The sequence below is a fragment of the Triturus cristatus genome, chromosome 8, assembly GCF_964204655.1.
Source record: "Triturus cristatus chromosome 8, aTriCri1.1, whole genome shotgun sequence".
In the NCBI taxonomy this organism is placed as follows: Eukaryota; Metazoa; Chordata; class Amphibia; order Caudata; family Salamandridae; genus Triturus; species Triturus cristatus.
In genome coordinates, this window is record NC_140591.1 from 106,232,811 (window position 1) to 106,257,032 (window position 24,222).

The following is a 24,222-nucleotide window of genomic DNA, read 5'->3' on the forward strand; positions in this document are numbered from 1 at the left end:
TGCTAGGGCCTGTAGTATGGATGCATACAATGTAGTTACTTTGAAACTTCCTGGTGGATACATACAAATTAAGCAAATACTCCATGTTCAAAATATGTTCTGTCCATTACCTGAGCCTGAAACCTAGCTTATGACGTAGTATTTGGTGCAGCAGTGTGCAACTTTCACAGAAAATAGTGTCAAACTTGTTTAGCGCACGTGCATCAGAAATAGCATGTTTAAAAAAAATCTAGATACATACCTACTAACTCAGTCAGTATTGAGAAGCATTCTGTGTACAGTATGTGAGATGTGCTGTGTTATCCATTGACTGTGGAGTATGAGATTCATTATAGCAATCCATTTATTCTGTGGTTGTGGGGATGGACTACTCATACATTTGACATTTCTGCATGTTATTTGTGTATTGCGAATTTGTTTATTAAATCCATGATAATCTTCTATTTGAGTGCAGTATTCAGGAGTGTCTTCCACTACAAGTGATTCATGGTGTTGCTGTGAACAATCTGATGAATGTGTGACCGTGAAGTGACTGTGCGTGACAGTGGATTTGGTCACTGTATTGGGCTAAAAATCATATTTGTGACCGAATTGTATAAAAGACTATTAGGTGCAGTGTTTTGCTTTGTAAAGTTTTCCAAATACATCAATAAGAAGACATAACATTTGTGTAGTTGATTACTTGAAGCCTGTGGCACCCTTTGAGGGAAGCATGGTGTGAAAAGAGTATACCCTGTGCTACGCTTAAAATGATCAACAACATGAACCCCTACTTTTGTCTATCATGGTTCCATTAACCATTAATGGATGGATTCTTCTTGTTTCATTTGACCCTCAGTTTTATGTTTGAAGCCTGGGTTAAACCATGTTGGATAACCATTTCTTTTGAAAGTGGATTCATGGCTTTGAATATTTTTTACTTACCTGTGGGCCTGACAGAACATAGTGCTCAAAATTGTTTGGCAGATTTAGGCTGCCAGAGTCAAAGAATTCAATGCCTACCGCATGTCCCTTACATTAGTGAAGATTGAAAAGTTGGGATTGTGATGCTCTTTGAGCTTGTGGGGGTAGTTTTCTTGTGCTAATTGGGTGTGAACTTGATTCACGAGATGAACAACTGGAGTTTTTTTGCATGAGAAGCTCAACCTATGGTGGGCTCAACATGCTCTTGATGATGGAATGATATGGCTGAGGATCGAGAACCTGGGCACTTATCAAATGGACGTTAAAACCAATTCTCAGAAAAAGTGTAAAAGTACGTTATGAGATCTACCCCTCCACTTGAATACGCTATTGCAGTTTTTTCAATTCACATACTGTTCGAAGCATATGAGCTGCAGAATATATACTTGTGCATAGATCGCCACTTGGTGTTGGGCTCGGATGTTTGCACTTTGTTTTTGTATTGGAAGAAGTTTTTTGTAGTCACGAGATAGGTGACTTCTCCTTAGAACGATAGTGCGCATGGGCATCGACTCCATCCTCGGGTTGTTTTTTTCCCGCCATCGGGTTCGGATAAATATAAACCAGCTCCAAATGATCCAGCTTATATCAAGGGACAGCTCCCTCTAGATTCTCTGGTGGTGTCAAATGCCCGTAAACTGACAAATTTCCAAACAGGTGATGCCCCTCCTCCGGATAAAGAATCTAAATTATTGGACGCAACTGGTAAACGGGTTGCGTCATAGGCAGCAAATTTCTGGCGCATTGCCAACGCGCAAGCTTTGTTGGCCAGGTCTGATGGGGCGCATTATGATGAGCTTGAGACACTCCTGCAACATCTTCCAGAACAATATAGGTCTAAAGCTAACTACCTCATACAAGAAGGAAAACTAATTACAAACATCTCTATCAAATGTGCTATTGATGCAGCGGACACAACATCTCGTGCCGTTAACACAAGTGTTTTACTGCGCAGGCATGCATGGCTACGCATATCTGGTTTTAAACAAGAGGTACAGTCTCAAATTCTTAATCAACCCTTTGATCAAGAACACTTGTTTGGACCTACGGTAGAGGTAAGGCTGCTCATTCTAAGGGCGGCGCTGTGTCAGCTAGGTGCGGCATTGATTTTAAATATTACCTCTTGTTGTATTTGCGTTAAAAATTCTTTTAGATATTTTCCCCTGCTTTTACACGTCCCTTTACACGCACTATAAATTGGGTCCTCACCGCTGTTTTGGCGGGTCCTCCATAGCGCGTTTAGCGCCCTTCCCGTAATTCGTGGGCGCCATCTTGGATAGGGAAAGCTGTTTGGGCGCCAGGCGACGTAGCGCTACAGCTGTCAGGGATCAGGTGGTTTGCTCGAGGCAATCACCAGGAATTGATTTAAGCAACCCTGCTAGATCTGCTTGCAGGTAAGGCTGCTCATTCTAAGGGCGGCGCTGTGTCAGCTAGGTGCGGCATTGATTTTAAATATTACCTCGTTGTATTTGCGTTAAAAATTCTTTTAGATATTTTCCCCTGCTTTTACACGTCCCTTTACACGCACTATAAATTGGGTCCTCACCGCTGTTTTGGCGGGTCCTCCATAGCGCGTTTAGCGCCCTTCCCGTAATTCGTGGGCGCCATCTTGGATAGGGAAAGCTGTTTGGGCGCCAGGCGACGTAGCGCTACAGCTGTCAGGGATCAGGTGGATTGGCTAGTGCCCTATATAGATCCCTCATGCAGGCGCGCAGCGTGTGTGCGCGGCGTGTGTGCCGGAGTCACGCCGGAGTCACGCCGGAGTCACGCCAGAGTCACGCCGGAGTCGCGCCAGAGTCGCGCCAGAGTCGCGCCAGAGTCGCGCCAGAGTCGCGCCAGAGTCGCGCCAGAGTCGCGCCCGTCTGCGCCCGTCTGCGCCCGACAGCGGGGAGATAATACTGATCGACCGGGGGACCACTGGGACCGATTATACGAGACAGGATCTTATGACTCTGAAGCCGCCTGCGCTCCCTTGTCATCATGGGTATGCGCCGGAAGGGTTTTTGACCTCCTTCAGTTGCGACTGTTTCCAGTCTTCTATTTCGGAGCTGACTCCTGTCACCGTAAGTTCATCTCTAGCGCCGAGTTCTAAGCCAGCTACCAGCCTGAGGACCGATAAGGGCTTCCTCGTCAATGCGAGGTCATTGATCAAAAATAATCTCGCTTTCAAGGACTTTGTACTGGCTAGAGAACCCGCCTGGGTTTTCATAACAGAAACCTGGGCAAAGGATTCCTCGGGCCCTGACTTGGTTGAGGCGGTACCAGATGGTTACTCTCTAGTGAGGAAGGATAGAGTGGGTCGAAAGGGAGGGGGGCTTGGTATCCTCTATAGAGACTATCTATCCTGTAATATCACTCCCCTGGAGGACTTTCAAGACTCATTTGAGGCCCTTCAGTTCTCTATTTATGGACCTTATGCCGTGCCGTTTATGGGTTTTCTCATTTACAGACCCCCCCGGGGACCAAAACCGATTTTGGTCTTCAAGTGCTTAATATTCTAGAGTCACATTTTGGCTGTGAGCACATTACTGTTCTTGGGGATGTAAACTTCCATCCGGAGAACTCAGAGTCAACCGAAATTTCATCTTTATTGGATATGTTTTCTGGCTGCGGGCTGAGACAGTTAGTCAAGGGTCCCACCCATCAGGCTGGACATACGCTTGATGGGGTATTCTCCAATGATATTCGGCTGGAAACTGAGACTCCTTTCCCTCTCTCCTGGTCCGACCATTATGCGATCCCTTTGGTCTTAACAACTGCCTCGAACAGCAGAAAGGGAAATGTGCCCAGCAAGATGGTATTGAGACGTAACCGTAAAAACTTAACTAACAATGTGCTTGCCCCTAAGTTGTTGAGTCTAACGATCTCTCCGGAGGAGGATGTAAGATCTGCAGTTGAGAGGATGGAGAATGTCATTAAAACAGCTCTTGATGAACTGGCACCAGCCACCTTGCGTTATTCTGCCAGAAAAAGTCCCTCTGCCCCGTGGTTCTCTGAATCACTTAGACTTCTCAGGCAGGGACTAAGGAGACAGGAACGTCTCTGGAGGACCAGCTGGGACTTGCGTGAGAGGGATGAGCATAAAATCCTCCTAAAGAACTACAAGAAGGAGGTTATAAAAACTAAACAAGAGTATTTTACCTCTCTTACCACCTCTCTCTCCTCTCCGAAAAATCTCTTCAAGATTGTTGATACACTCATCTCATTGAAGACGCCTGATCCTGTGGTTAGTTCACAGCAGCTCTGCAATGATGTTGCACAATTCTTTAATTCTAAGATTGTGGACATACATTCTGCATTAGAGCACCAAAAGTTAACTCTATCCACCCCCCTGTGTACCTCTGTTACTTCGGTAACATTACCGGAGGAAGTATCTTTAGGGGGCCTGTTTAGTTTTCCACCCCTTTCCTTACAGGAACTTGAAGCCCTTTTGACTAAGATCAGGTTGGGGTCCCCATTAGACCCTTGCCCTTTGAAACTTCTCAAACAATGTAAGGAGTGTTTCCTCCCCCCCTTACTAGATATTATGAATAGGGCAATGAGGGATGGGATTTTCCCCCCTCAATGGAAGAAAGCGGTAGTAAAACCTCTGTTAAAGAAGGCTACGCTAGACCCAGGGGTTCTTAAAAACTTCCGCCCTATCTCGCTGCTCCCAGCTCCTGCAAAGATGTTGGAAATTCATCTCAACCATCACCTTGCAGCATTTCTGGAAACCTCTGGTCGGCTAGATCACTCGCAGCACGGATTTAGGAGAGAACATAGTACGGAGTCTGCCCTGACTATTGTGCTTGATAACATCTGCACCAGAGTAGACAAGGGTCAGACTACTCTCCTTATCCTGCTGGATCTTTCGGCTGCGTTTGACACCCTGTCTCCCTCAGTCTTAACATCCAGGCTGAGAGAGATAGGGGTTGAGGGGCCTGCACTTAGTTTGCTGGCCTCTTTCCTTAACCAGAGGGAGCAGAGAGTAAAGTTGGGGGAGTTTTTGTCTCCATCCCATCCTGTGATTTGTGGGGTTCCTCAGGGGTCGGCATTAAGTCCGACCCTTTTTAACATCTATATGACCCCACTTGCCAGGCTTATTAGATCGTATGGGATGGAGGTAATCTCCTATGCCGACGACACACAGATTCTTCTGTCTTTCGCCCAACCTGACACTCTTGTGGCTTCCAATCTTAGAAATTGCATGGAAGCCATTGCTCAATGGATGACCTGTAATTCCCTGAAGCTCAATGGCGAAAAGACAGATTCTTGTGTTTGGAGGAAAGGAGAACTTCTGGTCGGCGGAGTGGTGGCCTATCTCGATGGGGATGTGCCCGACTCCTACGACCCTGGCTAGAAATTTAGGAGTCATGATTGACCCTACTTTGGGGATGGACCAACAAGTTAAGAGATCTATTTCCACTTGCTGGGGCCTAATAAATATCCTACGGAGGATTAGACATTATCTGTCTCCTCAAGCCAGAAAACAGATCGTCTTGGCAATGATAGGCTCCAGATTGGATTATTGTAATGCCCTCTACTTAGGCATTAACAAGGGCTTGCTAACACGATTACAAATGGTGCAGAATGCTGCGGCCAAGTTTGTATTGGACTTGCCCAAACGGGCTTCTGCTCAGGCTGCCAGAAGGTCCTTGCATTGGCTCCCAATTGAGGCCAGGATCTCTTTTAAGTCCCTGAGTCTGACATATGGGGCTCTGGCCACAAATAGGTCTGGAGGCTTAAGGGATTTGTTGGCCCCTTATACAGCTTCTAGAAATCTTCGTTCGGCCAACAAATTTCTGCTATCAGTTCCCCGAGTTCGTAAAGCCAAATGGGGTGGCAGAGCTTTCTCATCTTTAGCCCCCAGGCTGTGGAACATGCTGCCAGTGGAAATTAAATCTCTTCCCTCCATGCAAGCCTTTAGGAAGGCTCTTAAGACGTGGCTATTTGCCAGGGCCTACCCTTAGTTTTGATCAGTCTTCTTATGAACTCTTTTGGTTAGGCGCCTTGATGCCTTCGGGCTTAGTAGCGCGATTACAAATTCTTTTTCATTCATTTTTCATTCACACATCTTTAGAGAAGATAAAGAAAGACACTGAAACATCTAAATCCAAGGGGGCCTTACAGTCACCAACAACTAGAGGTGCCTTTCGTCGCTCCTTTTATAGGGCCGCCTCCAAGACCATTGGAACAGACATTTCTTCCTACAAAAGCTCCACTCAAACTTCCTCTAACAGAATATTTTAGAGGGGGTTACAGAGTAAAAAAACAACAAAGAAAGCGGCCACGGTAATAACACCCGCACCTTCCCTCCACTCCCCCCCAGACCATTCCACTCCGGTTGGGGGAAGACTATCATCGTTCCTACCTGTCTGGAATTCCATCACCACAGATAAGGGGGTGACACAAATTATACAGTATGGTTACTGCCTGGAACTCACCTCTACTCCTCCACAAATACCACCCAAACAATGTCCGATATCCACAGAGCATCTCACGCTTCTAAAACAAGAGATTCTCTCTCTTGCAAAAGCACGCATTAGAACCGGTTCCCATACACCATCAAGGCACAGGGGTTTACTCCCTTTACTTTCACATCCCAAAAAAGGACGGTACTCTCAGGCCAATATTAGACCTCAGAACGTTAAACCTGTACATACAATCCAACCACTTTCACATGGTCACTCTCCAACAGGTCCTCCCATTGCCTCCAACAAGGCGATTTCCTTGCCACTCTAGATCTCAAGGACGCCTACTTTCACATTACTATTCACCCTGCTCACAGGAAATATCTACGGTTTGTAGTGGACGGACAAGATTACCAATTCAAAGTTCCCCCCTCTTTCGGAGTAACTACAGCATCCAGGCTTCACAAAATGTCTCGCAGTAGTATCAGCTCACTTGTGAAGACAACATATTCATGTGCTTCCTTACCTCGACGACTGGCTCATCAAAGCCAAGTCATGCAGCGATTGTTTGCACCACACACACACACAAAACAATCCCGCTGCTGCACAACTTAGGATTCACAATAAACCTCACCAAATCACATCTTTAACCGCCCCACACACAACAGTATCTAAGCACCACAATAGATACTTCAAAAGCCTTTGCATACCCCAACCCAGCCACGATAGCCAGCATGCAAGCTCTCATAACAACATTTCAACCTCAACACTCCCTACCAGCTTGAGTTTTTTGCAACTAATAGAGATGATGGCCTCTTGCAATTTAATTGTACCTTATGCAAGACTCCAAATGCGTCCACTACAAGAATGTTTAGCACATCAGTGGAACCAGGCTCAAGGTCAGCTTAGAGATCTGGTGTTGGTAGACAGCCACACACATCGCTGTCTGCAGTGTTGGAACACCCAAAACCTTTCCAAAGGGCGGCCCTTCTTAGACCCGGTTCCACAGATAGTGCTAACAGCAGACGTATCGCTCACTGGCTGGGGAGCTCATCTCTTAAGCCATACCATTCAGGTTATGTGGACCCACCAACAGAAGCTGCTCCAAATCTCGTACACTCAGCTGTCCTCGTCCGTACAGAAAATATGACCGCAATGTACTATATACAAAAACGGGGGGGCACACACTTTACAGCTTTCACGCCTAGCGCAAACCATATGGAGATGGGCCATTCCCCAAAAAATATACCTCTTAGCAGAACATCTTCCAGGGGAACACAATCAGATTGCGGTTCTGCTCAGTCGTCCGAAACAACAGATCAACGAGTGGGAACTTCATCTGCAAGTTTTTCATCTGTTTTTTCACATGTGGGGCCACCCAGACATAGATCTGTTTGCCACACATTTAAACACAAAATGGCCAAGCTTCGCATCCAGATATCCACACCCATTGTCCAAAGGCAATGCAATATGGATGAACTGGTCAGGCAGATTTGCGTACGCTTTTCCCCCTCTCCGGTTCACTCCGTGCGCAAGCTCAAACAGTCTCTCACAGTGATCCTAGTTGCTCCAACCTGGACCCGGCAACCATGGTTCACAACCCTGCTGGAACTCTCAGTAGTTCCACATCAAAAGTTGCACCTTTCCCCAAAGCTTCTCACGCAGAACCATGGAGAGATAAGGCATCCAGATCCAGCTCAACTGAACCTAGCGATCTGGCTCCTGAAGTCTTAGAGTTTGGTTACCTCAATCTCCCGCCAGACTGTATGAACGTCATTAAAGAGGCTAGACGTCCTAGCACTAGAGCATGCTATAACAACACAATCAATCCACTAGATGCTTCAATTCAAAATATTATTTGTTACCTCCTGCAGCTGCAAAAATGTAATCTGGCATTCACATCTATACGATTACATTTTCGCTGCCATAGCTGCTTACCTACAGAACAGACCACACTTGTCATTGTTTAGGGTACCTGCCATTACATCATTCATGGAAGGCCTTAAAAGAAAAATTCCTCCCAGAGTTCCACCCTCTCCAGTGTGGAATCTAAATATTGTCCTTACCAGGCTCATGGGTCCCCCATTTGAACTTTTACATAAATGTGAGCTACAATTTCTCACATGGAAAGTAGCTTTCCTTGTGGCTATCACATCTCTCAAGAGCTAGTGAACTCAAGGAATTAACCATACAAGAACCATTTTTACAAATGCACCACAACAAAGTGGTTCTTAGGACAAACCCTAAATTCTTACCAAAAGTCGTTTCTGCTTTCCACCTTAACCAGTCTGTTGCACTACCAGTCTTTTTTCCTCAACCAGACTCAGTACGGGCTCTTCATACGCTTGACGTCAAAAGAGCAATCCTTTATTACATTGAAAGGACACAAACTTTCAGTAAAAGTAAGCAACTTTTTGTAGCTTTCTCACTACCACATAAAGGCAATCCTATATCAAAAGCTGGAATTGCCAGGTGGATCGTTAAATGCATCCAGATATGCTATCAAAAAGCAAAGCGTACGTTATCCATTCCACCTAGAGCGCATTCCACACACAAACTAGGGGCTTCTTGGCATTCTTAGGAAACATTCCCATAGATGTCATTTGTAAAGCAGCAACATGGTCTACACCGCACACTTTCACAAAACACTATTGTGTAGATGTGCAGGCAAAACAGGCTAGTGTGGGCCAGGCTGTACTAAAGACACTTTTTCAAACCACTGCAACAGGTACAGGTGGCCACCGCTAGGGAGAGTACTGCTATACAGTCTATGCACAAGTATATATTCTGCAGCTCATATGCCTCGAAAGGAAAATGCTACTTACCAGTATACATTTGGTCTTGGCATGTAGAGCTGCAGAATTATATACTCCCACCTGCCTCCCCAGGTACCTTTATTTGTTGCAGTGCTATCTTACTTAGATACATCACACATGGACATATTTTTCTGTTTCTCTCAAACTCCATCATCTCCCTTTATGGCGAAAAACGTTGAGGATGGAGTCGATGCCCATGCGCACTACCGTCCTAAGGAGGAGTCTCCTATCTCGTGACTACAAAGAACTTCTTCCAATACAAAAATTAAGTGCAAACATCCGAGCCCAACACCAGATGGCGATCTATGCCCAGGTATATAATTCTTCTATAGGCATCTTGAATGCGGAGGTCAGAATACTCTGGTCACTAAGCCACCTATAAAGAAGCCCCTTTTGAGACAGGAGTTCCCCCTCCTGGAACTGAGAAATAGATTCCAACCCTTGACTGACCTAGACTCCCAAGACTGACTACCTACTTTAACTACCACCCCACAAATGACATCTGAGCAAACACCTACTATGCAGTCGGAAGAATCCTCTGAGATCTATACTAATAATGATATTGATCACTGTGGCCCAATAACTAAGTACTGCCATTACTTCCAACAATCAGATCTTGAGGGAGCAATAAACACTCTAGGATGCACCCAGGAACCCTTATTAGAATCCCAGGACCTGAAAATCGTATCCTGGAACATTGCAGGCAAAATGTCCAAGCTAATTGATCTTGATTGCTGCAAGCTAGTGGATGACTTCCACCCATGCCTACTACAGGAAATCTGGGCGGTAGAGCAGGTTCACAGGGTGGGTTTTACTACCTACAGTACAGAAGCTAGGCAGTCTACGGTTGGCCGCCCAGCCAGTGGTCTTCTATTCTGGGTCAAAAATACATTATCCTCTAAAATTAAGGTTTTAGAACTTGGTTCAGAGGAAATACTTGGGTTGGAACTGACCGCTCTGAAAGGGAATATCCAATTTAGGTTATTTAACATCTACAATCGTTTTAGTAGCCCCCACAAGTTATCTGACACAATAACCACACTAACAAACTATCTTGATGCAACCAAGGGGAACCACCAACTTATAGTTGCAGGTGACTTCAATATAACTTTTGAACCTGTTGATTATATACAGGAGCTAATATCAGACAGAGATAAAGCTGGGGTAGTTGAGAAGCTCCAGACTCCACCCATTAAGAAATGTACTAGGGTGGGGCAACAGGTTTTATCAATCACCATTACTCATGGGGTTCGATTCTGTAATGGTCGAACACGATCTGATATAGAAGCATGCCATACGTTCAAAAGGGGGGGAACCAAGACCAGGATTGACTATATTTTGATCGATCTTGAACTCTGGTCAAGTGTTAAAGCTATGGTCGTATTAATCTGGGATGATCGCGACCATAACGCTCTGGCACTCAAGTTTTGTGGCCCTGTACTTTTATATGGACAATCTTGGCTCAAGAGCGCCCCTATAATCACCACTAACAACAATAAAAGAGTTAAATGGCCACTAATATTGGCTGATCCAACTATTCTCCCTAAAATATATTTTGAAGTACAGCAGATTCTCCCCGACTTGAGTAACACTGCTACCAGCATAAATCATATCATGGCCACATTCCAGCAATTGACCACCACAATAAGACCATTTTTTAATAAAAAGTGCAATCAAGATCTATTCACGCGGTGAACCGCCCCGTGGTACAATAATGCTTGTAAAAAAGCTAAGGATGACCTAATTGTGGTGGTAAAGGCAAAATCTCCTAAGAGAACTAGGGCTCCCATCATATCTATGCAAAATCGTGATCCGCCTGCACCAGTACACTCACCCAAAGGTCAGGTGGAATTCTGATGGTAGTCTCTCAAATGATATTCCTGTTAACAAAGGTGTGCGCCAAGGCTGTGTCCTTGCCCCAACATTATTTACCCTCTACATAAACTGGTTAATAGGAGCACTGTATGACTGAGGAGGCGACCCCCACCCCCCAAAAAATTAGCAGACAGTCCTGTGCCTTGTCTACTTTTCGCAGATGATACGTTACTCATTGCTAGAATGGCTAAGGGGATTCAGAACATTTTTTATAAATTCAATACAGCCTGTAAGGATAGGGGATTAAAGATAAATTGTTCAAAGACAAAATGCATGACATTTAACCCCTATAAATCCCATAAGGGTAAACTAATGCTGGGCCTGCAAACTCTGGAGCAGGTCAAGGCATTTGAGTACCTTGGAGTACGAATTAGTGACAGGCTGGTCTGGACACCACAAATTGAAAGAGTACTCTGACCCTCCACAAGGCTGATTGTGCAATAGCCCAGAGGGCTAGGGTGACTCCTTATCGACCGTTCTAGCCTATTCTGGAACTCTATAGGGCCAAAGGATTGGGAGCAGCCCTATATGGGGCTGAGCGATGGGGGCTGGAGAACCTCAAGGACCTAGCCCTTGCTGAAAATAAATTCATTAGGGCAATCCTAAATCTATCCTCCCCTTTTGCCGCTTAGACTTGATCTTGGTCTTAAACCTATTAACCACCTTGCCATTCTTAGGGCTCGCCTGTTCTGGATAAAGATATGGACTAGTAACACACAGGTCTGGCGAAGGAAGCCCTGGAAAAGCTACTGATTCTGAAAAAACAAACAAGCCGTATTATGTGGTTTAACAAGATCAAGGATTGGCTGTTAAAACTAGGGCTGGGGTGTATGTGGGAGGATCCGGGGTCCATAACAAAAAAAATGGCTTCCCTCCTTAAAAAAAGGTTTTAGGAGTATATGGATGTTCAAAGTACTGATGGTAATGTACATGGTACTTTAACATCTAGTTTTATAAATATAAAAGGATAATAAAATTGCATACAAGGTAGTAGTGTTTCCAAAATGGGTGAAGAACCGCACATCAAAAATAAACAAATGTCATATAAAACCAGTCAATGGCGTATTTAAATTCACAAATGCTATTAGTGTAGCGGGGTGTTGATAAGACTGTAAGCACTCACTACCTAGAAGTGCCGTTGGCAAGTCGATAAATCAACTCGTCCGTACAAATATCAGAGAGGCCAGCTAATTCCGCACACCCTTGTTCAAAGTACAATAGGTCCAAACACAACACTTAATAAGAGGACCAGTATTCCTGATAAATAAACGAGCAATTCACAAAAGTCTTTGGAGGATTCAAAATATTCCACAGTTCCACCAGATAGGATGAAATAATCGTCAAAGCTTCAGAAAGATGTTCTTTTTATTGGTTTTGAAACCCATATTCAATATCCAAAAACAGCCATCCAATATCCAAAGCAGCCAACACGTGTTTCGTCCGTGCTTGATAAGCACAATGACTTTCTCAAGGCTAATTGTTGGTTTGTTACTTCCAGACTTCAGTACATGATATCGGAGATAAGGTGTGACTAATCAATGAGGAACCGTATAGTCAATTTCACGTATTCCACCACGCGCCTGATAACGCTCTTTCGGAGTCCCCGGAGGCGCGTGGTGAAATACGTGAAATTGACTATACGGTTCCTCATTGATTAGTCACACCTTACTCCAGTGTGAATATATACCCAGGATTGAATAACAGTCAAGATTATAAAAAACATTAATACAGGAATGATCTTGATCTTATGTGATTTTTGCTTGTATATCATGGAGACCTCTTATTGACCCGATATCTTATTTCTGATATCATGTACTGAAGTCTGGAAGTAACAAACCAACAATTAGCCTTGAGAAAGTCAAGGCTAATTTCAAAAGAAATATCACCCCACTACCAGGCCTCGCCAGAATCCAGGAATTCTCAGACATCTCCGAGATCAACTGTCCTTTGCAGAACCATCTCCGAAGGCAAACTCTACTCCTTGTGTGTGTGTGTGTGGGAGGGAGGGGGGGCAGGTTTCTCTACACTACCACCTTATGACCAAGGTAAAAAGCCATCTCTAAGTAGTGTATAATGCCTATGCTCTACATCTTCCATGGCCACCACAAAGGCCTTCTGTGCCACAGTCTGCATCCCAAGACTTGTGCAGGAGGTACAGGAGCACCTCTTTGTAGGATCAATTGAACCGATCCAGATCCCCCAGAAAGCATGGAGGCATATTGTGTGCACTATTTCTTTGCACTGTATATCTTTCAAAAAAGGAAGGAGGTTCCTGCCCCACCCTAGACCTTAGTTTCTCACCCAGCAGATGTGAAAAATGCAGACTTGGGTCAGATTCTAGCAGCTGTCTAAAGCAAGTCTGTGGTCAGTGCAGGACATTTCTCAGATTCATGCTGGGAAGGCGACACTAATAATACTAGAAAGCATATTTTGGTCTTCGTGCTGCCATCTTCATGGAACTCCATTACCTCCACTTGTCAGATCGCACTATTTCCTAAACAGCGCATCATTTATAATCCATCACAATCAACACTTGTGGTTATCTTGCAGACAAGCTCACCATCTCTTGTGGTTCTCGACATGCCTGCAGCCAGGACACATAGGAAAAAATCAAATTAGTCTGTGTACCCAGGATCTGGAACAACATCCTCATATTCTTCAGGACTGCCCTTCACTGCTCCAATTTAGGAAAGAGTTGAAGACCCACCTCTTTACAGAACAGTACATAACAAAGCATTAACAGGCTGGATACCAGCTACCTTTTCTATCATCGGTTTACTGTATGCTTGTTGCTGTATGACTGTTGACTGTATGCTCCATGTGCTGTGCTATGCTGCATTTTGGCTTGGTTTGTGCTATAGAAATACCCTGTGGAACCATGTATTAAGCTGAAGCTCATACTCTTGGCTCTGAAAGCCACCCTTCTAGTGGTGAGCTCTAGAGTTGTTATTTACAAGGTAAAATAAGTTGTTGTCTGTGTCCAGAAACAAAAGTATGTGGGAGTGGTCTTTGCAAAAATGTTCCTTTAAGTCTCCCACATTATGGGGTTCCATCAATCAGACTGCTTAAGCAGGCCTCTCTGCTTGACACACAAGGGTGAGCTCTCCCAAAAACTCCTAGTTTTGCAGCGTGAATCTTTCTGGATTCACTATGCTGTGCATTATTCTGCGATCTGGTGGTTGGGTCCGGATTCGTAGTCATTCTTTTTTTTTTTTTTTTTTTTTTTGTAGCCCAGGTGGGCGTCGACGTCCCACCATTTGGTGTACTTCTCGTGACGTCCCACCTTTGGGGCGCCATCTTCAGATTCTTTATTCCGCTGTTGGGTCTGGATCGTCAACGAGAAGCTCCAGAGTTTGAACGAAGAAAGAAGAGCACTAGTTTAATCGAAGAAAAATAAAGCAAAGACTACAGAGAGGAAGAACATAGAGCCGGGACGCCGAAGAAGGAAGAGAACCTCGAAATCTTCGACGTCCAACGGAGAGTGCGCACTCAGGAACTCTGAGCGCAGGAATGGACAAAACACCTTTTAAATTCTGCCGTAACTGCCACCACAAACACGCGCACAAGGACCAACATCCGGTCTGCAACCTTTGCCTGCCTATCGACCACGAGAGCAAGGACTGCAACGCCTGTTCCGCCTTTCCGCCGAAGACACTCCGGGTGAGAGAGAGGCAGAGGAGAGCCAACTACAACATGGAAGGCAAGGGTAAGGCCCCGTCTCTGTACGACCTGGGCCTCTCCACCGACGATGAAGACAACATCGCCGAGGTACCTGATGACTTCACGGTCGCAGAGACCGATAAGAAAACGTCTGACAAGGTAGGAGAGACATCGCGCACAAAACCCCCGAAAGGGCCCCGAAAACCAGACACTGACCCTCGAAAACGAGAGTCTAGGTCCTCGAAAGGAACACCGGCGCCGAAAATTTCGACGACCGCGAGTGGATCCAAGGACGAAAGGCCCAGCGGATCCTTCGAGAAGGATTCCCAGGTGCTGAAGACCGCCGAGAAACAAGGTTCTTCGAAACAGACCCACGAGGTGGGGCGTTCGACCACGAAGGACAAGGCCGCGTCGACGCAAGCTCCGTAGAAAAGACCAGCGCTCGACGCCGAACATGCCTCCGAAATGGAGAAGAAAAAGAGAAGGCTCGAGGCGGAGATGGAGAGCATCCTTCAGAGGAAGAAGGAGTTCGACGAGAAGATGAAGAGATTCACAATCCCAACGAAACCGGCGACGGTCCTCGTCGAGGAGCAGGAAGAGTTTGACGCCGAAGAGCAGTCGAAAGCTCCCGAAGAAGGGGAAGAAGATCCCTACTATGAGGGAGAAGAAGAGGAGGAGGAGGAGGAGCAGTCGATCTATGGCTCTGCACCGTCGACGACTCAAGAGCTGGAATGGCAGGACCTCGACGCCGAAAATCCAGAAGAGCCCATGTAGACCTATCCTTCGAGGCCTTCGCCGCCAGATGATATTGGGGCGTACAACATGGTTGTCAAAAGCGCAGCAGCAGCTTTTGCCGTGAAACTAGAGGAGGAAAAACCGAAAGGGGATTTTCTACTCGAAACACTGCTACCCATCCAAACTAGGAACCAGTTCCTCCCCATGCTCCAGAGTGTCTCCTGAGGCGAAAAGCCGGGAGTTGCTGCATTTACTCTAAACGTGTGTTTTTAAAACTGTTTATTTCTACTTTGGCACTCTAGGGCGACGTGCAGCGGACCTAGCGCTGTCACGTGGCACCCTCTACCGGCTCCCATCGCCGCTGGCCACGCCCACCTCTTGGCCACGCCCCCTTCCCGCCCCAACGGTCTACTATTTAAATGTGCATCCCCAGAACGCGCAGCGGACGTGCGCAGTGGGCGCGCCGTTTGCGCGCCGAAGGCGCGCCTAAGGCAAGCCCGTCTGCGCCCGTCCGCGACTGTCCGGGGCGAGGGGCACGCCACTCTGCCCCGTTTACCACCTATACCCCGGACCAACTACGCAGTCTCCAGGGACCCTGGTCTATCACAGTCTCTACTTTTTCTCACATTTCCTCCCTTGGTCTCTCCCCCGCCGCACCCCCCTTACATCCCCCTTCCTACAGTCGGCCCCTCTCTCTCGCCTTGTAGCATTGCTCCTCCTGCAACCCCTAAAGCCCTCACGGTGTTTTATCTTAACACCCGGTCTGCAGTCGCCCATGCGCATGAACTCTCGGTCCTGCTGGATCTTCATGCCCCGGATCTTCTTTTCCTAACGGAGACCTGGTTCTGCGATGACTCCCTCCCCGCCCTATTATCCTCCTTACCGGCCACTTACTATGCCCTTAGGGCTGACCGCCCTTCTGGCAGAGCAGGGGGTGGTGTAGCGGTCATCGCACGTGCCGATCTTCCCTTTCAAATTCTATCCCTGCCTGATATCGCGACCACCGAATATCTGGTGATTCGCACTATTTCCACCTCTCCCCCTCTGACCTGTTTTCTCACCTACCGTCCTCCTCAAACCCCTCTACAGTTTCTCCCTGATTTCTTAGATGTTTTGGCCACTATTACAGTCAACAATTCCTCCATTCTGCTTCTTGGCGATTTCAATTTCTGGCCCTCTGACCCTGCTGAATGTCCCTCCTCTAAGGAATTTTCCGATACCCTCCAATCCCTCAATTTCACATCCTATGTTCACTCCCCCACCCACATCAAAGGTCATACGCTTGACCAGATCTGGTCCCTGAACTGCCCTGTGGAATCTCTCTCCATCTCGCCCTGCTCCTGGTCTGACCACCACCTGATTTCATTCTCCCTTCCTATTCACCCCCCAGCTAAGCCCCCCCGCCCTAAAGACACCTGGGTCCGATCATGGGGCCGAGTCAATCCGGAAAATCTCTCCTCCCTTCTTACCTCCTCCCTCCCTTCCCTGCAGAGCCTTTCCACCCTCTCCCAGGTTAAGGCCATAGACCAGTGGCTCTCCTTTGGCCGCGATTCCGTCGCCCCGCTCAAGCGCATCTCCTCCAAGCGTGAGAAGGACGCCAATCGGTGGTTCAATGTAGAGCTTAAGGCCACCAAACTAAAAGTACGCCGCGCGGAGCGGGCATGGAGGAGAAACTATTGCCCCACTCTAAAACTGGAGTATACCACCATCCTTACCCAGTATAAAAAAGACATCCTGGAGGCCAAAACATCATATTTTCCCTCCAAAATCCTAGCCGCGGAAAACCAGTCTAAGGAGATATTCTCGATCATCCACAACCTGGCGTTCTCGGACAGAACCACTCTTAAGCCTGCCCCGTCCGAAGAACTCTGCCACTCCCTCAATAATTACTTTATTCATAAAATCGCTACCATTAAGGCCAACATCCCTCCCCCTTCTCCCTCCTTTGTTGACCCCCCAATGTCCCCCTCCCAAGAGTGAACTCACCACCCTTCCCCCCCATCACTAGGGAATCTCTGACCTCCCTAGTCCCCCTGGTCAAATCTGGTTCTCCGCTTGACCCCTGTCCTGCCCACATTCTCCGCCATATCTTTGTTACCTGCCCAGACCCCCCCCCCTTCATCTCCTCAACAGCTCTCTTGCTCAAGGTGTAGTTCCAAACCCCTTGAAGTCCGCGATTATTGTGCCTATTCTGAAAAAACCTGGGGCAGACCCTTCTGTCCCTGCCAATTTCCGCCCCATCTCCCTCCTGCCATTTTTGGCTAAGGTGCTCGAGCGCCATGTCACCTGCGCTCTGAGCTTCTTTGTGGAGATGCATGGAGCTCTTGCCCCCCGCCAGGCTGGCTTCCGCCCCGCACACTCCACGGAGTCCGTTGTCATCTCGGTCCTGGACAACCTCAGGGAGGGTATGGATACCAATCAGCGCCAGGCCCTAGTGCTCCTCGATCTCTCAGCCGCCTTTGATACGGTGGATCACACCATCTTGCTTTCCCGTGTCGGGGCGGCGGGGATCGGAGGGACCGCTCTGGTCTGGCTCTCCTCCTTCCTGAGGGACCGCACCCAGGCTGTCCGCCTGAGTGATTTCACAGCGGACGTCCGGAAAGTTCAGTGCGGGGTTCCCCAAGGCTCTTCCCTTTCCCCCCTTTTGTTCAATCTGTATGTCGCCCCTCTTATCTTTTCCCTCCAACAGATGGAGGTCGCCGTATTCAATTATGCGGATGACCTCCAGCTTGTTTTCAATCTTTCCTCTTCCCCCTCTTCTATTCTAAACTTTCAATCTGTCATGCTCCATATCAGGGACTGGATGAACCACAATCACCTCAAACTCAATCCCGACAAGACCGAGCTGGTATTGACGGGTGGTTCATCCAGCCCCTGGTCTCCCCTTTTCTGGCCCCCCTCCCTTGGCCCCTCTCCTGTACCCTCTTCCTCTGTCAAAACACTAGGCATAAAAATCAATTCTCAACTCACCCTTCACTCCCAGGTTAGCTCTGTGGTATCTTCTTCTTTCCTTTCACTGCGCACTATACGCAGGGTGTCCCGTTTCTTCACTTTCCCCGCACTTAAGCTCATCATCCTGGCCATGGTGGTGTCCCGCCTGGATTACGGCAACGCCCTATATGCCGGCATCCCCGCATATAGCCTGCGACGCCTACAGCAGATACAAAACCAGGCGGCCCGCCTGGCCTTCAAACTCCCTAAATTTCACCACTCTACCCCTCTTCTGAAATCTTTACATTGGCTCCCGGTGCGAGCTAGGGTCCAATTCAAGCTCGCTTCTATCACCTTCTTGGCCCGTCTTGGCCTGACACCGGCGTTCATCTCTTCCGAGATCATTCCATACGTCCCCACGAGGGAACTACGCTCGTCCTCCCAGTCCCTCCTCTCCATCCCACGCTACCGGAGAAAGAAGTGGGGAGGTTCAAAATTTGCCACCCTTGCCCCGACCCTCTGGAACTCCTTTCCCCTTGAAATTCGCTCTATCACCCTGTACCCGCAATTCCGTAAACACCTCAAGACTTTCCTGTTCATGAAATCCTTTAAATAATATGCCAGCAGCTTCCCCAGTCTTCTAGCCCAGGACCTTGTTAACTATAGCGCCAAGAAACCGCTGGTAGACGTGCGCTCTACAAGTAATTTTAAACTCAAACTCAAACTCAGTGTCATGAACCTAGGGAAAGAGGCGTTCAAGGACCCAGCAACATGCCGATCCATCACGCCCAGAACAGAAAAGAAATACAAACACTCCTCACAGGACCCTCCATATATCAAGGGATCGGTCACTGCTGACTCTATTATTGCATCCACAGCCAGAAAAAGGGCCAATGTCCCGGCGACCTCGGGGCCACCTCCTGACAAGGAGAGCAGAAGAATGGACCTCACTGGAAGGAAAATAGAGAGGAACGCTGCAATGCACTGGCGCATGGCGAACTCAAATGCGCTACTGAACAGGCACCAGTACCAACATTGGGACGAGATGGGGGACCTAATCGAGCATCTCCCAGAACAATACCAGCAAAGGGCTTCCCATCTAGTGGAAGAGGGGAAGAATATAGCAAACTCATGCCTTAAGACAGCATTGGACGGGGCAGAGACGTCAAGCAGACTGATGGCGATAGGAATCACTAAAAGGAGGCAGGTCTGGCTCAGAATTTCAGGATTCAAACAAGAGGTCCAAAATAATATACTGAACACCCCTTTCAACGGAGAAACACTGTGCGGGGCACCGGTGGATGAGAAACTCAACCAACTCAAAAAAGAGAATGAGACAGCAAGGTCCATGGGGGCCCTGCAATTCAGGGGGATGCGAAGAGGTACCCCGACTCGGAGATCTTACGGAAGGGGAGGAAACCAGCCGGGAACGTCACACCAAACTTTCCAGCTAGGCCAGCAAAGCGAGAGCCACGGCCAACGGGGGCAGCAGAAACTAAACTGGCAGTACCAGCCTCGAGGCCAGTCCTTTCGCAGTAGGGGGAACGGACGAGGACAAAGAAGAAGAGGGGGAGACCAACCCACCTCAAAGTGACTTCGCACGGAGAAGACAGCTCACCCACAAGATACCTCCGAGAGTGGAGCACAAAAAGAACAAAATGAGGGGGGTACACGAACCAAAAGCCTACGAGCATGCAACACCAGTAGGCGGAAGACTGAGGCTTTTCCTTCAGGAATGGCAAAGAATAACTACAGACAAATGGATACTCAACGTCATACAGTACGGATACTGCATAGAGTTGGAAAGGAGCCCTCCAAACAGAAAACCAAAGAGAAGGGAACACTCAGGACAGGAGCTAGCACAACTCGCAGAGGAGGAACTACAGCTACTCCAAAAGGAGGCCGTAGAACCAGTACCATTCAAGGAGAGGAACAAAGGAGTGTACTCAAACTACTTCCTGGTACCAAAGGTGGACGAGACACTAAGACCCATCCTGGATCTACGGTTCCTAAACAAGTACTTAAGGACGCAAAAATTCAAAATGACATCCCTACAAGAACTACTCCAACAGATGGGAGACGGAGACTTCATGTCCACAGTGGATCTCAAAGGCGCCTACCTGCACATCCCAATGAACAGGCAGCACAAAAAACTGTTAAGGTTCACAATCAACAAAGATCACTACCAATTCACAACCCTGGCATTCGGCCTGAAGTCCGCACCAAGGGTTTTCACAAAATGCCTTGCAGCAGTAGCAGCGTACCTGCGGAGGGAAGGGATTCATGTGTTTACTTACCTCGACGACTGGCTAATAAAAGCAAGTTCACGCAAAAAATGCGAGGAACACGCACAGCGGGTCACAAAGACACTAACAAACCTGGGGTTCTCAATATACTGGGGAAAATCCTCAATGAAACCAGAGCAGGTGAAGATATTCCTGGGGGCACAGATCAACACCATAGACATAACGGTGATGCCCAGCGAAAAGAGAACAATAGCCCTGCTGAAGGAGACGCGCCTCTACCAGAAGGGGCAAGCTCTGACAGTGAGAACAGCGAGCAAGATCATGGGGATGATGGTTGTAGGAAGGTGAATATCTGACTATGGTTATCCCCAACTTTTTGCCTAGTGTCTAGCTGGTTTTTCGACTTAGTTGGCCTGAGATCCTGCCATTCAGGGTCTCAGGCTGTCTGCTCTCTCTTTAAAATGGACTCCATGTACCCTAGGTACATACCCAATTGGTAAGGATCACCTTATTGGACCCTGTACAGTGTACCCTAGGTACCCAGGGCATAGGTGTACCCTAGGCCTCCCAGGAGCTGCAGCATGTATTATGCCACCCCTGGTCTGGCCTTCCAATCAGACACAACTGGCTGATCGCTCAGCTGGTGCAAGTTTGTGTAATCACCCCTTGCTTAGATATAGTATACCTATATCTACCCTTATATATAGACACATGTGTACCTATCAGCCACTCCTATGGCAGGCCTTAACAATCCTGGAGGCAGAGTGCTTGGTAACATGTGAGATGGTGCTCTAGCATGAGCTGAGCCTGTCTGCAGCTTTCGGAACCATGTCCTTATAGCTGTTCTATGAAATAGCCTACCATATACTCTTAAAGTGCCTTATAATCTTAAACGGTTATGGTAACTATGGTTTGGCTTTATCAAAACATGTCGTGTAAGGTGTTTTAACACTTTGGAATAATACCCCCATACCATTTCTGCTGATGAGGATATTATTCCCCCCTTCTAGAGGGAGAGACATGTTAAAATCCTACTTTGCTGTGTAACTCTGACCAAAGCCTCAGCATCACAAAATGGATGCTGCTGCCACAGACACGAGTCTGACCTCCTGCAGCTGGGAGTCCTCCCAGCCAGGGAGGCTTGGACAATAGGTTTCCTGCTTGGGGAGGTGCTAGCACCTCCCCAGACAGACTTTAGTGTATTGGGGCAGGGAGGGCTGAAAGAAACTAGACACTGCCTGGGGCACACAAGGTGTCCCATGCATAGTCCAGTTCAAACCGGTGCTAGGGCACTCCAGCCCCAGTCCTGGTGCGAAACTGGACAAAGGGAAGGGGGGTGTAGCCACCCCCCTCCCAGGTCCCACCCATAAGGCGTGACCTAGCAGGCAACCCAGCCCCCTAGATTAGTATAAGTGTGGTAGCTGGGCCCCAGGAGATTAGATTATCCTGAACCTGCAACTTGAACAAAAACTCTGGACCTTCGACGAAAGAAGAAGACTGAAGAATCTTCCTTGTGGCCAAGGAGTGGCCACCCTGTGCGAACAGGCACCATCAAGAGACTTACCCTTTGCTTTGCTGAAGTTCTACGAGGGACCGACTGCAAAGACTGACCAGAGCCTTGACTTCCAGACTTCTCCGACCCTGATCCACATCCACAGCCGAGCTGAGATCCGTGGAGGCGACGAGAGACGTGGGACCGGCTACCTGGGAAAAGTGGCGAGTATCTTCCAGCGCAGCTTCTGAGGCACCCTCGAGGTTGTGCACCGGGGATTGAGAAGCCCCAACCCCAAGCACCATCTGCACCGAAGATCAGCCCCCCACACTCCACGAGTCCTGCGTGGGGCCCTTCTGCATTTTTCTGCTTGCCGCGTCGGTCCGAATGCTTGCCCGTTGGCTAGTAACCTTTGCGACGACACACCTTCAATTTTCCACTGCTGGTTTGCCTCCTCCAGACTGGCTCCTGCTCCTCTGTAAAAGAGAAGCACCCCAGACCTTCCTGGTCTGCACCAGAAGCAAGTCCTCCATTCTTCGTGGGTTCCGCTTGTCAAGGCTTGGTGATTCCTAGTTCGACTTCGACGCCGCCGACAGCACGAGCCTTCGTGGGACAGCTCGCCTCCTGGTCCTGGTCGTCCTCGGCGTCTCCTGGTACCCGTGGCTGCTGCGACAAGCTTCACCTCTTCACCTGCAATCTTCACGACATCGCCTGGTTCCTTCCTGGTTCCACGTGGTCACTGGCTAGTGACCCAGACTCTGTCCCTTCTGCTTGCAGGTATCCTTCCTTCTTGATCCCGGCCTTGGGATCCACCGGACACTCTTCACTGACTGCCTGTCAGCATCTTTCCTTCAGGCATCCATAGGAGTCGACGACGAAACCCGACGCAAGTTCACAACTATGCACCCGCAGCCCGTGGGCTAGGTAACTTGGGTACTCCGGTGCTCATCAGGGTATTGACTATCCTAGTGTCTAGTTCTCAAGTCTCGACTTCCTAGCTACTCCAGAAGTGTCCTAAATCTTATTAATTCTAAACTATACTATTTCTATCGATTATACACATTACGCGTGAGTGTTTCCACTCTGCACCTGAATCCCGTGGGCCTCCCACTTCCTAACCCTGGGTAGTATAGTGTAGCCCCAGCGATTCCCTAGGCCTAGGCCTATCCTATTTCCGTGATAGTGGTCCTTATACCACTTACTTAGTATATGGTTTGCGTGGCCCCTAGGGCCTAACTGTATTACTTACCTGTGTGACTTATGTATGCTTGAATAAGACTGTGTTGTACTTAGATCGAATCTCATAAAGAGTGCTGAGGGTTTGACTAGAATAAATACACTTTATTTTATATATATATATATATCCGTTGTGGTTTCCTTTCATTTGGTATTCAAGGGGTTACAAATGGTATAACAGCTGGCTTCACATGCCATTCAGAGTTTAGCCTAAGACTGCTCTTGTCCATGCTACCACTAGGATAGCTGGTCTATAAGGTTGACTTTACAACCAATCACCATAAGGGTTGTTTGGACTGATACAAGGTGTACACTAGAATTAGTGACATCATATATCAGGCCAACTTCTCACAATGGTGTCATGCATTCACCTAGTCCCCAATGTACGCCTTCACATGAGACCATTCCAGGAATGGCTGCAACAGCAATGGTCACAGGCAAGCGGAAGTTGGGAGGATCTAGTGGTTGTTACGCACGCAGTGCAAGAGGAGATAGCATGGTGGAACAGGGAGAACATAACTATAGGAAAGCCCTTGACACCACCAAGCCCAACTGTGACCATCACCACAGACGCTTCCCAGATAGGATGGGGAGCACACATGAACAAGCTCAGAGTGATGGGTCTGTGGACTCCAGCAGATGCGGTCAGACACATCAACTACCTGGAATTGAAGACCGTACTGCTAGCCCTGAAGGCCTTCCAGAGGCAGCTATACAACCAAAAAGGGTTGATACAGACGGACAATACTACAACAATGTTCTACATCAACAAGCAGGGAGGAACACAATCGTTCCCCCTTTCCACTCTGGCACAGGAGATTTGGATATGGGCCATCCCACTCAAAATAGACCTGCTGGCCATACACCTACCAGGGAAG

General features: G+C 47.8%; 1 protein-coding gene across 8 annotated transcripts in view; it reads left to right on the forward strand.

The window, feature by feature from the left end:
* The window catches only part of POU2F1 (POU class 2 homeobox 1), a 668,152-nt gene that overhangs the window by 175,953 nt on the left and 467,977 nt on the right, over positions 1-24,222 (forward strand). The gene's annotated exons all lie outside the window — the stretch shown is intronic.